Source organism: Aulostomus chinensis, chromosome 4, assembly GCF_037954235.1.
Source record: "Aulostomus chinensis isolate RoL2024-O1b breed Wild chromosome 4, RoL_Achi_v1.0, whole genome shotgun sequence".
Classification (NCBI taxonomy): domain Eukaryota; kingdom Metazoa; phylum Chordata; class Actinopteri; order Syngnathiformes; family Aulostomidae; genus Aulostomus; species Aulostomus chinensis.
The window spans coordinates 29335584-29349221 of record NC_141323.1 but is presented as its reverse complement, the minus strand read 5'-3'; the positions used below and the strand labels follow the sequence as shown (position 1 = coordinate 29349221).

The window sequence follows — 13638 nt, the reverse complement described above, 5'->3', positions numbered from 1 at the left end:
CTGCAGCTTTGAAATTGAATGTCATGCAGCGTGTAATTTGAAGTAGACAGATGGCAGATGCAGTACTTTTCTCTAGATGACATCAACATTCTTTTCTTTGTATTGACAGGACACCTATTTGGCGTTTGAAAAGACCGTGAGGCTTTTGCGCATCACTTTTTTTCTGAGGTTGTAAAGTGAGTGAAATGGATATAGAGCCCATGTGTGTAAGAGTCAAGGGCTTACGGCCATACCACTCTGAACACGCCCAATCTCGTCTGATCTCGGAAGCTTAGCAGGGTCGGGCGTGGTTAGTACTTGGATGGAAGACCGCCTGGGAATACCAGGTGCTGTAAGCTTTTTTTTTTCATTGTGAGGAAAGGGCAGCTTTGAGTCTTTGGGGACCAGCATGAGCGAGCTTCCCTCACACACCTTTTCTTGAAGCGCCTTTCTGCAGCTTTGAAATTGAATGTCATGCAGCGTGTAATTTGAAGTAGACAGATGGCAGATGCAGTACTTTTCTCTAGATGACATCAACATTCTTTTCTTTGTATTGACAGGACACCTATTTGGCGTTTGAATAGACCGTGAGGCTGTTGCACGTCACTTTTTTTCTGAGGTTGTAAAGTGAGTGAAATGGATATAGAGCCCATGTGTGTGAGAGTCAAGGGCTTACGGCCATACCACTCTGAACACGCCCGATCTCGTCTGATCTCGGAAGCTTAGCAGGGTCGGGCCTGGTTAGTACTTGGATGGAAGACCGCCTGGGAATCCCAGGTGCTGTAAGCTTTTTTGTTTCATTGTGAGGAAAGGGCCGCTTTGAGTCATTGGGGACCAGCATGAGCGAGCTTCCCTCACACACCTTTTCTTGAAGCGCCCTCTGCAGCTTTGGAATGGAATTTCATGCAGTGGTTAATTTGAAGAAGACAGATGGCAGATGCAGTACTTTTCTCTCGATGACATCAACATTCTTTTCTTTTATTGACAGGACACCGATTTGGCGTGTGAAAAGACCCTGAGGCTGTTGCACATCACTTTTTTTCTGAGGTTGTAAAGTGTGTGAAATGGATATAGAGCCCATGTGTGTGAGAGTCAAGGGCTTACGGCCATACCACTCTGAACACGCCCGATCTCGTCTGATCTCGTAAGCTTAGCAGGGTCGGGCCTGGTTAGTACTTGGATGGAAGACCGCCTGGGAATCCCAGGTGCTGTAAGCTTTTTTTTTTCATTGTGAGGAAAGGGCCGCTTTGAGTCTTTGGGGACCAGCATGAGCGAGCTTCCCTCACACACCTTTTCTTGAAGCGCCCTCTGCAGCTTTGGAATGGAATTTCATGCAGTGGTTAATTTGAAGAAGACAGATGGCAGATGCAGTACTTTTCTCTCGATGACATCAACATTCTTTTCTTTTATTGACAGGACACCGATTTGGCGTGTGAAAAGACCCTGAGTCTGTTGCGCATCACTTTTTTTCTGAGGTTGTAAAGTGTTTGAAATGGATATAGAGCCCATGTGTGTCAGAGTCAAGGGCTTACGGCCATACCACTCTGAACACGCCCGATCTCGTCTGATCTCGGATGCTAAGCAGGGTCGGGCCTGGTTAGTCCTTGGATGGAAGACCGCCTGGGAATACCAGGTGCTGTAAGCTTTTTTGTTTCTTTGTGAGGAAAGGGCAGCTTTGAGTCTTTGGGGACCAGCATGAGCGAGCTTCCCTCACACACCTTTTCTTGAAGCGCCTTTCTGCAGCTTTGAAATTGAATGTCATGCAGCGTGTAGTTTGAAGTAGACAGATGGAGGGTGCAGTACTTTTCTCTCGATGACATCAACATTCTTTTCTTTGTATTGACAGGACACCTATTTGACGTGTGAAAAGACCCTGAGGCTGTTGCGCATCACTTTTTTTCTGAGGTTGTAAAGTGAGTGAAATGGATATAGAGCCCATGTGTGTAAGATTCAAGGGCTTACGGCCATACCACTCTGAACACGCCTGATCTCGGATGCTAAGCAGGGTCGGGCCTGGTTAGTACTTGGATGGGAGACCGCCTGGGAATACCAGGTGCTGTAAGCTTTTTTATTTTCATTGTTAGGAAAGGGCAGCTTTGAGTGTTTGGGGACCAGCATGAGCGAGCTTCCCTCACACACCTTTTCTTGAAGCGCCCTCCACAGCTTTGGAATGGAATGTCATGCAGTGTGTAATTTGAAGTAGACAGATTGCAGATGCAGTACTTTTCTCTAGATGACATCAACATTCTTTTCTTTGTATTGACAGGACAACTATTTGGTGTGTAAAAAGACCGTGAGGCTGTTGCACATCACATTTTTTTTGAGGTTGTAAAGTGAGTGAAATGGATATAGAGCCCATGTGTGTGAGAGTCAAGGGCTTACGGCCATACCACTCTGAACACGCCCGATCTCGTCTGATCTCGGAAGCTTAGCAGGGTCGGGCCTGGTTAGTACTTGGATGGAAGACCGCCTGGGAATACCAGGTGCTGTAAGCTTTTTTTTTTCATTGTGAGGAAAGGGCCGCTTTGAGTCTTTGGGGACCAGCATGAGCGAGCTTCCCTCACACACCTTTTCTTGAAGCGCCCTCTGCAGCTTTGGAATGGAATTTCATGCAGTGGTTAATTTGAAGAAGACAGATGACAGATGCAGTACTCTTCTCTCGATGACATCAACATTCTTTTCTTTTATTGACAGAACACCGATTTGGCGTGTGAAAAGACCCTGAGGCTGTTGCGCATCACTTTTTTTCTGAGGTTGTAAAGTGTGTGAAATGGATATAGAGCCCATGTGTGTCAGAGGCAAGGGCTTACGGCCATACCACTCTGAACACGCCTGATCTCGTCTGATCTCGGAAGCTAAGCAGGGTCGGGCCTGGTTAGTACTTGGATGGAAGACCGCCTGGGAATACCAGGTGCTGTAAGCTTTTTTGTTTCTTTGTGAGGAAAGGGCAGCTTTGAGTCTTTGGGGACCAGCATGAGCGAGCTTCCCTCACACACCTTTTCTTGAAGCGCCTTTCTGCAGCTTTGAAATTGAATGTCATGCAGCGTGTAATTTGAAGTAGACAGATGGCAGATGCAGTACTTTTCTCTAGATGACATCAACATTCTTTTCTTTGTATTGACAGGACACCTATTTGGCGTTTGAATAGACCGTGAGGCTGTTGCACGTCACTTTTTTTCTGAGGTTGTAAAGTGAGTGAAATGGATATAGAGCCCATGTGTGTGAGAGTCAAGGGCTTACGGCCATACCACTCTGAACACGCCCGATCTCGTCTGATCTCGGAAGATTAGCAGGGTCGGGCCTGGTTAGTACTTGGATGGAAGACCGCCTGGGAATCCCAGGTGCTGTAAGCTTTTTTGTTTCATTGTGAGGAAAGGGCCGCTTTGAGTCTTTGGGGACCAGCATGAGTGAGCTTCCCTCACACACCTTTTCTTGAAGCGCCCTCTGCAGCTTTGGAATGGAATTTCATGCAGTGGTTAATTTGAAGAAGACAGATGGCAGATGCAGTACTTTTCTCTCGATGACATCAACATTCTTTTCTTTTATTGACAGGACACCGATTTGGCGTGTGAAAAGACCCTGAGGATGTTGCGCATCACTTTTTTTCTGAGGTTGTAAAGTGTGTGAAATGGATATAGAGCCCATGTGTGTGAGAGTCAAGGGCTTACGGCCATCCCACTCTGAACACGCCTGATCTCGTCTGATCTCGGAAGCTAAGCAGGGTCGGGCCTGGTTAGTACTTGGATGGAAGACCGCCTGGGAATACCAGGTGCTGTAAGCTTTTTTGTTTCTTTGTGAGGAAAGGGCAGCTTTGAGTCTTTGGGGACCAGCATGAGCGAGCTTCCCTCACACACCTTTTCTTGAAGCGCCTTTCTGCAGCTTTGAAATTGAATGTCATGCAGCGTGTAATTTGAAGTAGACAGATGGCAGATGCAGTACTTTTCTCTAGATGACATCAACATTCTTTTCTTTGTATTGACAGGACAACTATTTGGTGTGTAAAAAGACCCTGAGGCTTTTGCGCATCACTTTTTTTCTGAGGTTGTAAAGTGTGCGAAATGGATATAGAGCCCATGTGTGTGAGAGTCAAGGGGTTTCCGGCCATACCACTCTGAACACGCCCGATCTCGTCTGATCTCGGAAGCTAAGCAGGGTCGGGCCTGGTTAGTACTTGTATGGGAGACCGCCTGGGAATACCAGGTGCTGTAAGCTTTTTTGTTTCATTGTGAGGAAAGGGCCGCTTTGAGTCTTTGGGGACCAGCATGAGCGAGCTTCCCTCACACACCTTTTCTTGAAGCGCCTTTCTGCAGCTTTGAAATGGAATCTCATGCAGCGTGTAATTTGAAGTAGACAGATGGCAGATGCAGTACTTTTCTCTAGATGACATCAACATTCTTTTCTTTTATTGACAGGACACCTATTTTGCGTGTGAAAAGACCCTGAGGCTTTTGAGCATCACTTTTTTTCTGAGGTTGTAAAGTGTGTGAAATGGATATAGAGCCCATGTGTGTCAGAGTCAAGGGCTTACGGCCATACCACTCTTAACACGCCCGATCTCGTTTGATCTCGGAAGCTAAGCAGGGTCGGGCCTGGTTAGTACTTGGATGGGAGACCGCCTGGGAATACCAGGTGCTGTAAGCTTTTTTGTTTCATTGTGAGGAAAGGGCAGCTTTGAGTGTTTGGGGACCAGCATGAGCGAGCTTCCCTCACACACCTTTTCTTGAAGCGCCCTCCACAGCTTTCGAATGGAATGTCATGCAGTGTGTAATTTGAAGTAGACAGATTGCAGATGCAGTACTTTTCTCTAGATGACATCAACATTCTTTTCTTTGTATTGACAGGACAACTATTTGGTGTGTAAAAAGACCGTGAGGCTGTTGCACATCACATTTTTTTTGAGGTTGTAAAGTGAGTGAAATGGATATAGAGCCCATGTGTGTGAGAGTCAAGGGCTTACGGCCATACCACTCTGAACACGCCCGATCTCTTCTGATCTCGTAAGCTTAGCAGGGTCGGGCCTGGTTAGTACTTGGATGGAAGACCGCCTGGGAATACCAGGTGCTGTAAGCTTTTTTTTTTCATTGTGAGGAAAGGGCCGGTTTGAGTCTTTGGGGACCAGCATGAGCGAGCTTCCCTCACACACCTTTTCTTGAAGCGCCCTCTGCAGCTTTGGAATGGAATTTCATGCAGTGGTTAATTTGAAGAAGACAGATGGCAGATGCAGTACTTTTCTCTCGATGACATCAACATTCTTTTCTTTTATTGACAGGACACCGATTTGGCGTGTGAAAAGACCCTGAGTCTGTTGCGCATCACTTTTTTTCTGAGGTTGTAAAGTGTTTGAAATGGATATAGAGCCCATGTGTGTCAGAGTCAAGGGCTTACGGCCATACCACTCTGAACACGCCCGATCTCGTCTGATCTCGGATGCTAAGCAGGGTCGGGCCTGGTTAGTCCTTGGATGGAAGACCGCCTGGGAATACCAGGTGCTGTAAGCTTTTTTGTTTCTTTGTGAGGAAAGGGCAGCTTTGAGTCTTTGGGGACCAGCATGAGCGAGCTTCCCTCACACACCTTTTCTTGAAGCGCCTTTCTGCAGCTTTGAAATTGAATGTCATGCAGCGTGTAGTTTGAAGTAGACAGATGGAGGATGCAGTACTTTTCTCTCGATGACATCAACTTTCTTTTCTTTGTATTGACAGGACAGCTATTTGACGTGTGAAAAGACCCTGAGGCTGTTGCGCATCACATTTTTTCTGAGGTTGTAAAGTGAGTGAAATGGATATAGAGCCCATGTGTGTAAGATTCAAGGGCTTACGGCCATACCACTCTGAACACGCCTGATCTCGGATGCTAAGCAGGGTCGGGCCTGGTTAGTACTTGGATGGAAGACCGCCTGGGAATACCAGGTGCTGTAAGCTTTTTTTTTTCATTGTGAGGAAAGGGCCGCTTTGAGTCTTTGGGGACCAGCATGAGCGAGCTTCCCTCACACACCTTTTCTTGAAGCGCCCTCTGCAGCTTTGGAATGGAATTTCATGCAGTGGTTAATTTGAAGAAGACAGATGACAGATGCAGTACTCTTCTCTCGATGACATCAACATTCTTTTCTTTTATTGACAGAACACCGATTTGGCGTGTGAAAAGACCCTGAGGCTGTTGCGCATCACTTTTTTTCTGAGGTTGTAAAGTGTGTGAAATGGATATAGAGCCCATGTGTGTCAGAGGCAAGGGCTTACGGCCATACCACTCTGAACACGCCTGATCTCGTCTGATCTCGGAAGCTAAGCAGGGTCGGGCCTGGTTAGTACTTGGATGGAAGACCGCCTGGGAATACCAGGTGCTGTAAGCTTTTTTGTTTCTTTGTGAGGAAAGGGCAGCTTTGAGTCTTTGGGGACCAGCATGAGCGAGCTTCCCTCACACACCTTTTCTTGAAGCGCCTTTCTGCAGCTTTGAAATTGAATGTCATGCAGCGTGTAATTTGAAGTAGACAGATGGCAGATGCAGTACTTTTCTCTAGATGACATCAACATTCTTTTCTTTGTATTGACAGGACACCTATTTGGCGTTTGAATAGACCGTGAGGCTGTTGCGCATCACTTTTTTTCTTAGGTTGTAAAGTGAGTGAAATGGATATAGAGCCCATGTGTGTGAGAGTCAAGGGCTTACGGCCATACCACTCTGAACAAGCCCGATCTCGTCTGATCTCGGAAGCTTAGCAGGGTCGGGCCTGGTTAGTACTTGGATGGAAGACCGCCTGGGAATCCCAGGTGCTGTAAGCTTTTTTGTTTCATTGTGAGGAAAGGGCCGCTTTGAGTCTTTGGGGACCAGCATGAGCGAGCTTCCCTCACACACCTTTTCTTGAAGCGCCCTCTGCAGCTTTGGAATGGAATTTCATGCAGTGGTTAATTTGAAGAAGACAGATGGCAGATGCAGTACTTTTCTCTCGATGACATCAACATTCTTTTCTTTTATTGACAGGACACCGATTTGGCGTGTGAAAAGACCCTGAGGCTGTTGCGCATCACTTTTTTTCTGAGGTTGTAAAGTGTGTGAAATGGATATAGAGCCCATGTGTGTGAGAGTCAAGGGCTTACGGCCATCCCACTCTGAACACGCCCGATCTCGTCTGATCTCGGAAGTTAAGCAGCGTCGGGCCTGGTTAGTACTTGGATGGAAGACCGCCTGGGAATACCAGGTGCTGTAAGCTTTTTTGTTTCTTTGTGAGGAAAGGGCAGCTTTGAGTCTTTGGGGACCAGCATGAGCGAGCTTCCCTCACACACCTTTTCTTGAAGCGCCCTCCGCAGCTTTGGAATGGAATATCATGCAGTGGTTAATTTGAAGTAGACAGATGGCAGATGCAGTACTTTTGTCTCGATGACATCAACATTCTTTTCTTTTATTGACTGGACACCGATTTGGCGTGTGAAAAGACCCTGAGGCTTTTGCGCATCACTTTTTTTCTTAGGTTGTAAAGTGTGTGAAATGGATATAGAGCCCATGTGTGTGAGAGTCAAGGGCTTACGGCCATACCACTCTGAACACGCATGCGCCAATCAGACGGTACGCTGACAGCACGACACACGGAGGTCGCGGACTCCGCTTTTCCCATTTCTTTCGTTTTTTTCAGCCTTTTTCATTGTTCTTCCTTATTTTCCGTGCATTTTTGGTTCGTTTTTAGAGTGAACATTTTTTCCCCCCGACAGTTTTTATTCTGATCGGGGGAGGTCAATTTGAGTTTTTTTTTTCCTCATGGAAAACTTTCGGACGGACCAAATGGATTTGAACTCTGCAAACGGACTTCAGATTACGAGCATGGAAAACGGACTTGACATAAACGCACAAACAGGTGAAGAAAATGAAAAATGGTTGCTTGTTAAAAGAAACAATCAGAAACGAAACATGAAGAAGTCGGAAGGAAAACTGCCGGAGGGAAATGCGAGAGCGGCTTCCGCAGCGACAGCGGGGGAAAGACGGCGAGCAGCGGCTGATTCAGAGGAGATGAGCGCTGGAGCCGGTCCACAGGCAACGAGAGCTGGTGGCCTGAAGAACAGAGCTGAAGACGTGGTTCCGAGAAGACCTGGGCAGCGAGGAGCTACTGGAGAGGCGGCGGAGAGTGAGAGAGAATTGGCGGCGGAAAGAGATGCGGCGTCTGGTGGGGAAAGGCAGCTGCAGCAGCGACATGGAGCGGCGAAATCTGCGGGTGGCGACCACAAGTATGACAGAGAACTGACGGTCAGTGTTGAGGTAACTGGGCAGGATGAAGTCCCAGTTCTCGAATTAATGAGATGCATAAGAGCACTGTGTGGAGGTTTAATAGCCTGTAGGGCGACAGGGCCGCAGAAATATGAAATTACCATGTCACACATCAAAGGGAAAGAGAGAATCCTAGATGGTTTCAAAATTGGGGACAACACAGTGCATGTCAAAGATCTGTGTAATGATGAACTCATGGTTTCTTTTTTAAGCTTACCAGCTTACATCAGAGATGAGGAAATTTTACAAAAGCTAGAAGGGTGGGGAGTCTCAGCTGCATCAACTATAAGGAGGAGGATGTGGCCGGGTACGCAAATTGCTGATGGGACGCGGTTTCTCAAAGTAAAGTTTACAGATAAAGTCCAATCTCTGCCTTATTCAGCACGGTTTGACACAGCAATGGGACCGGAATATTTCAGGGTCATACATGATAGGCAGGCTAGGGTGTGTAGGATGTGCCTCCAGCCGGGGCACATCCTAAGGGACTGTCCTGAGTTCTCCTGCCATAAGTGTGGTGTCCAGGGGCATTATGCAAGGGAGTGCAACAGGAAACCTAATAAGATACAGAAATGTGAGGTGTGTTGGAACAAAATTGATGAATGTAATTGTAATTATAGTGATGAGGATATTGTGGTGGAATCTGGATCTGAGGAGCTGTACAGTGAGATGGAAGGTTTAAGTGAGGGAGGAACGGAGGATGAGGAGGAAGATGACGAGGTGGGTAGTGGCGCCGCCAAGCAGGCTGCTGGTGAGGGTTACGCCCCTCAGAGAACCCAGAGCCCTCCTAAAGTGGTGCAGAGCCCAGGCACAAGGCTTGGTTCAAGTCTGAATGACATGAGCACTGACTCAGGCCCACAGCAGAGAGGAAAGGATGGAGGAGGAAACGGGTCCGAAAAGGAGCCGGAGCCTTCTCAACTCCTGGAATCAATGGAGGTGGGGGATACCCCAAGAGAATTGCAGCCGGCGGCAGCCACATCCACCAGGGTACCTACCTTAAATGTGCCCTCCACCTTCCCTCCTCAGAGTAGATCAAACAGTGACTCGGAAATGGACTTTGCCACAATAAAAAATATTCGGAAAAAGCACACCTCAATAAAAGATGCTGCGATGAAGAAAAAACAGAAGAAAGAAGGAGGGAGAGGTAAAAAATCTTGAGGGAAAATTGGCTGTTTAAAGGTTTTTTTGGTCTGACCATGTTTCTGCTGCACTCCCTTAATGTCAATGGACTCCGCACTTATGGCAGGATGACCGCCATTTTACTTAAAAGCAAGTGTGACATTCTCTGCTTACAGGAGACAAGGTGGGAAGGGGATAGCGTGGCGGCAGCAAGCAAAATGTGGGAAGGAGATGTCTTTTTTAGCAACGGCACAAGTAAATCTTGTGGCGTAGCTATTTTAGTAAAAAAGACTATAAGTACCAATAGCAAGTTAATATATCATGACAAGAAAGGTAGAATACTTATTATAGATGTTTGCATAAACAATAGAACATACAGAATTGTTAACATATATGCCAGTAACTGTGAAAAGGAAAGGAAAATGTTTCTAAATAGTATAAGCAGATGGATAGATCATAGAACCATAATAATAGGAGATTTCAATATCGCATTAACTAAGGATGATATATCAATTAACAATGTATACAAGAATGACACAAGCAGAACTGAGCTATATAATTTAATGAATATTCACAATTTGACAGATGTATGGAGAATTCACAACCCATTCAAGAAAGAGTACTCCAGAAGACAGGTTGTGCAGGGAAAAATGAAACAAGCCAGAATAGATTTATGTCTAGCGGCCCCTGAAGCAACAAAACAGATCAATAAAATACAATATAATTATAACGCATGGAGTGATCACGCAACAATTGAGTGTTACTTGGGTGCTGCAGGAGGTTTCAGGGGGGGAGGTACCTGGTGCCTCAACTCCAGCCTCCTGGCAGATTCAACTTACGTTAAAAAAATCACAAAACTGCTTGATTATGCAAAAATTGAAATGAAAATAGAAAATAATTTTATAGAAAAGTGGGAAATTCTAAAGCAAAGAATTAAAAGAAGTAGTATAAATTATAGTAAAGAGAAAAAGTGGAGAGAGGAGCTGGAAGAAAATCGACTAAGAAAATTAATCAATCATGAAATAGCATTATTTGATAAAGAACCTAACAGAAACACAGAAAACTATGAATTATATAAAGCAAAACTAGGAAACATAGAAAAAATAAAATGCAGAGGTGCAATGATAAGAAGCAGAGTTAAAAATTTAGTAGAAGGAGAAAAATGCACCGCATATTTTTTGGGGCTCGAAAAGCAAAAACAAAACAAAACTATAATAGAAAAAATCAACGATATAACTGGAAAAGAATATGACGATCAAGAAAATATACTAAGAGTAACTACAGAGTTTTATAAAGAATTATTTGATAATGGATATAGCAATAGCGAAGAGGTAGACAAGTTGTTATCAAATATCCAAACTAGTATTTCAGTGGAGGATAAGGAATGGTCTGATGCACAAATTACTATTAATGAGATAAAGACGGCAATAGATAGCTTAAATAAAAACAAAAGTCCAGGGGTAGATGGTTTAACAGCAGAATTTTATATTTGTTTCAAAGAGCAGATAGCTCCCCTGTTGCTGTCATTGTACCACTCAATGGAACGGGAACAGAGAACATCCAATACATTCACCGCAGGAATAATTTCACTTATCTACAAAAATAAAGGTTCAAAACAGGATATAACAAACTATAGACCAATAAGTTTACTCAATACAGATTACAAGATACTGACCAAAACACTGGCAAACAGGCTTAAACTTACAATAGGAACCATTATTGGAAATACACAGGCATACGGCATACCAGATAGAGACATCATAGATACGATCCTTACAATAAAGGATACCGTCAGGACAATGGCAGCACAGGGGGGGTATCTGCTCGGAATTGATTTGGAGAAAGCATTCGACAGAGTAGAACATCTTTTCTTATATAAAACTTTAAAAAGATTTGGATACGGTGAAGGCTTTATTAGATGGATTAAATTATTATACGATAACGCATACAGTCAAATAAAGATAAATGGACAACTAACAGAAAAGATCAAATTAAAAAGATCGGTAAGGCAAGGATGCCCGCTTTCAGCTCTTTTATACAGTATTGTTGCTGAGCCACTAGCTTTAAGTATAATGAATGATAAGAATATTATAGGTATAAAAACATATAGAGACAAAGTCGTTAAAATAGCACAATTTGCGGATGATATCAATATAATGTTTAAAAATGAAGAAAATTTAAATTATATTATAAAACATCTAGAAAGATATGAAAAAGCATCAGGAGCTAAGGTTAACAGAAATAAGTCAGAAATGATGGAATTCGGTAAAAATAGTTTAAAAAATAATTGGGGTTTTAGCACTAAAGAATACAGGAAAATACTGGGTGTATACATTGGTAAAAATGAAGGGGAAGCCAGGGACTTAGGGTGGAGAGAACTTGTAAAAAAGGTAGAAAATACACTTAATTTATGGAGAAGTAGGGGTTTAAGCCTGAGAGGAAAGGTAATTGTCATCAATGCCTTAATACTGTCAAAAATTAATCATGTTTTGGGGGCCTGTGAGCTACCGCAGTGGGCACTAAATTCGCTCAATGAAGCGATCTCCTCCTTCCTTTGGAGGGGAAAGGGAAATTCGATCGCTCATCGGGTGATAATTGCTAATAAAAGGGAGGGGGGATTAGGACTAATTGACATCAGTGCAAAAAAAGATGCACTCAGGGCCAAATTAGTTAGAAATTTTCTCGATTCGAACAGGCAGTACCCCTGGGAGGACACAATGGCGGGCTACCTGGCTGAGTACGGGGAGGGGGAGAAACTCCCTCTTTATCACCTCCTTCCTGGGAAAAGCCATGGCTCGCTACCGATGTTCTACCAGGAGGTGCTAGAGGCATGGGGCAAATTCCTGCCCCACCTCAGGCCTAAGTGCAGTCAGAAAAGTCATGTGCTGCAGTTACCTTTTCTCGAAAGCACCTTTTTCACACACAATGGTAGGACACTTAAATGCAGGGCACTTCAGCAACATAATATAACAAGGGTCGGTCAAGTGGTGGGGGAAAGGGGTCTGTTCAGTCTCAGGAAAGTCACAACCCAACTCAAAAAAACAGGGACACCGTGCAGAAAGGATTACCTAAATGGACTAGGTAACAAAATCAACAGAAACATAACCTCACTGTGGAGAAACTTAATCATCACGGACAAATCGAGAGCAGACCCCGAACTCCCACCGCTTGAGCTTGTCACACAGTACACAGGGAAAGAGCTGTCACAGGTGAAAACAAAGGACTGGTACACCATAGGGATTAACTCAATTAAACGCACTCCAAAAGCAGAAAAACACTGGGCACAATTATTCAAGGGAATACCGATAGGAAAAATCTGGCAAAACCTTAACATACCTTACATGGACAGCAATACTTTCAAGCTAGAATTCAATATCAGACACAGGAGAATTTTCACAGGAATCAAATTACACCAGATTAATAAGGAAAACTACAGTAGGACATGCCAAATCTGCAATAAAGAACCGGAAGACCAGGAGCATCTATTCATCAACTGCAAGGAATCGGATAAATTCAGGAATTTCATCAGGATGCTACTGCAAGAGCACTGCAATTTCAGTTTGACAGATGAAACACTATGGACATGGACTCTTCTCTTTGGTACAACACTGAAACAAAAGGATCAGAACAGGACTCTCATAAATACCATACTCACTTTTGCAAAAAAATCAATATGGACAACTAGAAACTACGCTCTCTATGAAAAGAAGAAAATAAACATATTTGGGGTTTTTTACACAACACTCTTGACGCACCTACAAATCTTACATGACATGGACAAGGATATTTTTGAAAACACTTTCTGCAGGAAAAACACATTTTTCAACACAGCAAATGGCAAAATTGAAATAAACAAGATTGACAATGGTATGTTTTCTCTTCAAATTCCCAGCTAAGTAGTCTCTTTTTTTTATAAAGCAAAGTATTTTTCAAATTTAATAAAGGGGTGAGCAAATTGGGTGGTTTATGTTTTTGGTGTGTTTAACATTTCATTTTGATAAAATTTCATTTAAAAAAAAAAAAAAAAAAATTGTGTGTGTGACACTTCACGACAGGAATTTGTTCTTTTTAGTCCCATGAGTTTTTTTTGTCTCTCTTTAATTTTTATTTATTTTTTTTTGGAATGACCTGCATTGCTCCAGTGGCTGTAGGCACATAGTGTTGGTTTATTTGTCTAAATTTAACTTAATTAAAAAAAAAAAAAAAAACTCTGATGGTGTTTTCATCAAGTTCGAGGTGTATCAAGGGTGGGGTTTTTTTTTTTGGTAAGATTTCTTTCCTGAAGGAATTTAT

At 43.7% G+C, this 13638-nt stretch overlaps 12 non-coding genes and 5 pseudogenes across 12 annotated transcripts; all 17 read left to right on the top strand.

Moving 5' to 3' along the window:
* Nucleotides 1-219: 219 nt before the first annotated feature.
* On the top strand, nt 220-338 carry LOC147265909 (5S ribosomal RNA; annotated as a pseudogene).
* Nucleotides 339-649: 311 nt separating this feature from the next.
* LOC147265908 (5S ribosomal RNA) lies at nt 650-768 on the top strand. The gene has a single exon (XR_015114418.1). It is a non-coding gene; the product is annotated as a 5S ribosomal RNA (ribosomal RNA).
* Nucleotides 769-1077: 309 nt separating this feature from the next.
* LOC147265907 (5S ribosomal RNA) lies at nt 1078-1196 on the top strand (annotated as a pseudogene).
* A 309-nt stretch (nt 1197-1505) lies between these two features.
* LOC147265906 (5S ribosomal RNA) lies at nt 1506-1624 on the top strand. The gene has a single exon (XR_015114643.1). It is a non-coding gene; the product is annotated as a 5S ribosomal RNA (ribosomal RNA).
* A 311-nt stretch (nt 1625-1935) lies between these two features.
* Nucleotides 1936-2044, top strand: LOC147265905 (5S ribosomal RNA; annotated as a pseudogene).
* Nucleotides 2045-2355: 311 nt separating this feature from the next.
* LOC147265904 (5S ribosomal RNA) lies at nt 2356-2474 on the top strand. The gene has a single exon (XR_015113991.1). It is a non-coding gene; the product is annotated as a 5S ribosomal RNA (ribosomal RNA).
* A 309-nt stretch (nt 2475-2783) lies between these two features.
* LOC147265903 (5S ribosomal RNA) lies at nt 2784-2902 on the top strand. The gene has a single exon (XR_015113203.1). It is a non-coding gene; the product is annotated as a 5S ribosomal RNA (ribosomal RNA).
* A 311-nt stretch (nt 2903-3213) lies between these two features.
* Nucleotides 3214-3332, top strand: LOC147265902 (5S ribosomal RNA). The gene has a single exon (XR_015114510.1). It is a non-coding gene; the product is annotated as a 5S ribosomal RNA (ribosomal RNA).
* Nucleotides 3333-3641: 309 nt separating this feature from the next.
* Nucleotides 3642-3760, top strand: LOC147265901 (5S ribosomal RNA). Its single transcript, XR_015114406.1, has one exon. It is a non-coding gene; the product is annotated as a 5S ribosomal RNA (ribosomal RNA).
* Nucleotides 3761-4072: 312 nt separating this feature from the next.
* Nucleotides 4073-4191, top strand: LOC147265900 (5S ribosomal RNA). Its single transcript, XR_015114484.1, has one exon. It is a non-coding gene; the product is annotated as a 5S ribosomal RNA (ribosomal RNA).
* A 310-nt stretch (nt 4192-4501) lies between these two features.
* LOC147265899 (5S ribosomal RNA) lies at nt 4502-4620 on the top strand. The gene has a single exon (XR_015112923.1). It is a non-coding gene; the product is annotated as a 5S ribosomal RNA (ribosomal RNA).
* A 310-nt stretch (nt 4621-4930) lies between these two features.
* On the top strand, nt 4931-5049 carry LOC147265898 (5S ribosomal RNA; annotated as a pseudogene).
* A 309-nt stretch (nt 5050-5358) lies between these two features.
* On the top strand, nt 5359-5477 carry LOC147265897 (5S ribosomal RNA). The gene has a single exon (XR_015114642.1). It is a non-coding gene; the product is annotated as a 5S ribosomal RNA (ribosomal RNA).
* A 311-nt stretch (nt 5478-5788) lies between these two features.
* Nucleotides 5789-5897, top strand: LOC147265896 (5S ribosomal RNA; annotated as a pseudogene).
* A 309-nt stretch (nt 5898-6206) lies between these two features.
* Nucleotides 6207-6325, top strand: LOC147265895 (5S ribosomal RNA). The gene has a single exon (XR_015113202.1). It is a non-coding gene; the product is annotated as a 5S ribosomal RNA (ribosomal RNA).
* Nucleotides 6326-6636: 311 nt separating this feature from the next.
* On the top strand, nt 6637-6755 carry LOC147265894 (5S ribosomal RNA). The gene has a single exon (XR_015115285.1). It is a non-coding gene; the product is annotated as a 5S ribosomal RNA (ribosomal RNA).
* Nucleotides 6756-7064: 309 nt separating this feature from the next.
* Nucleotides 7065-7183, top strand: LOC147265893 (5S ribosomal RNA). Its single transcript, XR_015113344.1, has one exon. It is a non-coding gene; the product is annotated as a 5S ribosomal RNA (ribosomal RNA).
* Nucleotides 7184-13638: the final 6455 nt, after the last annotated feature.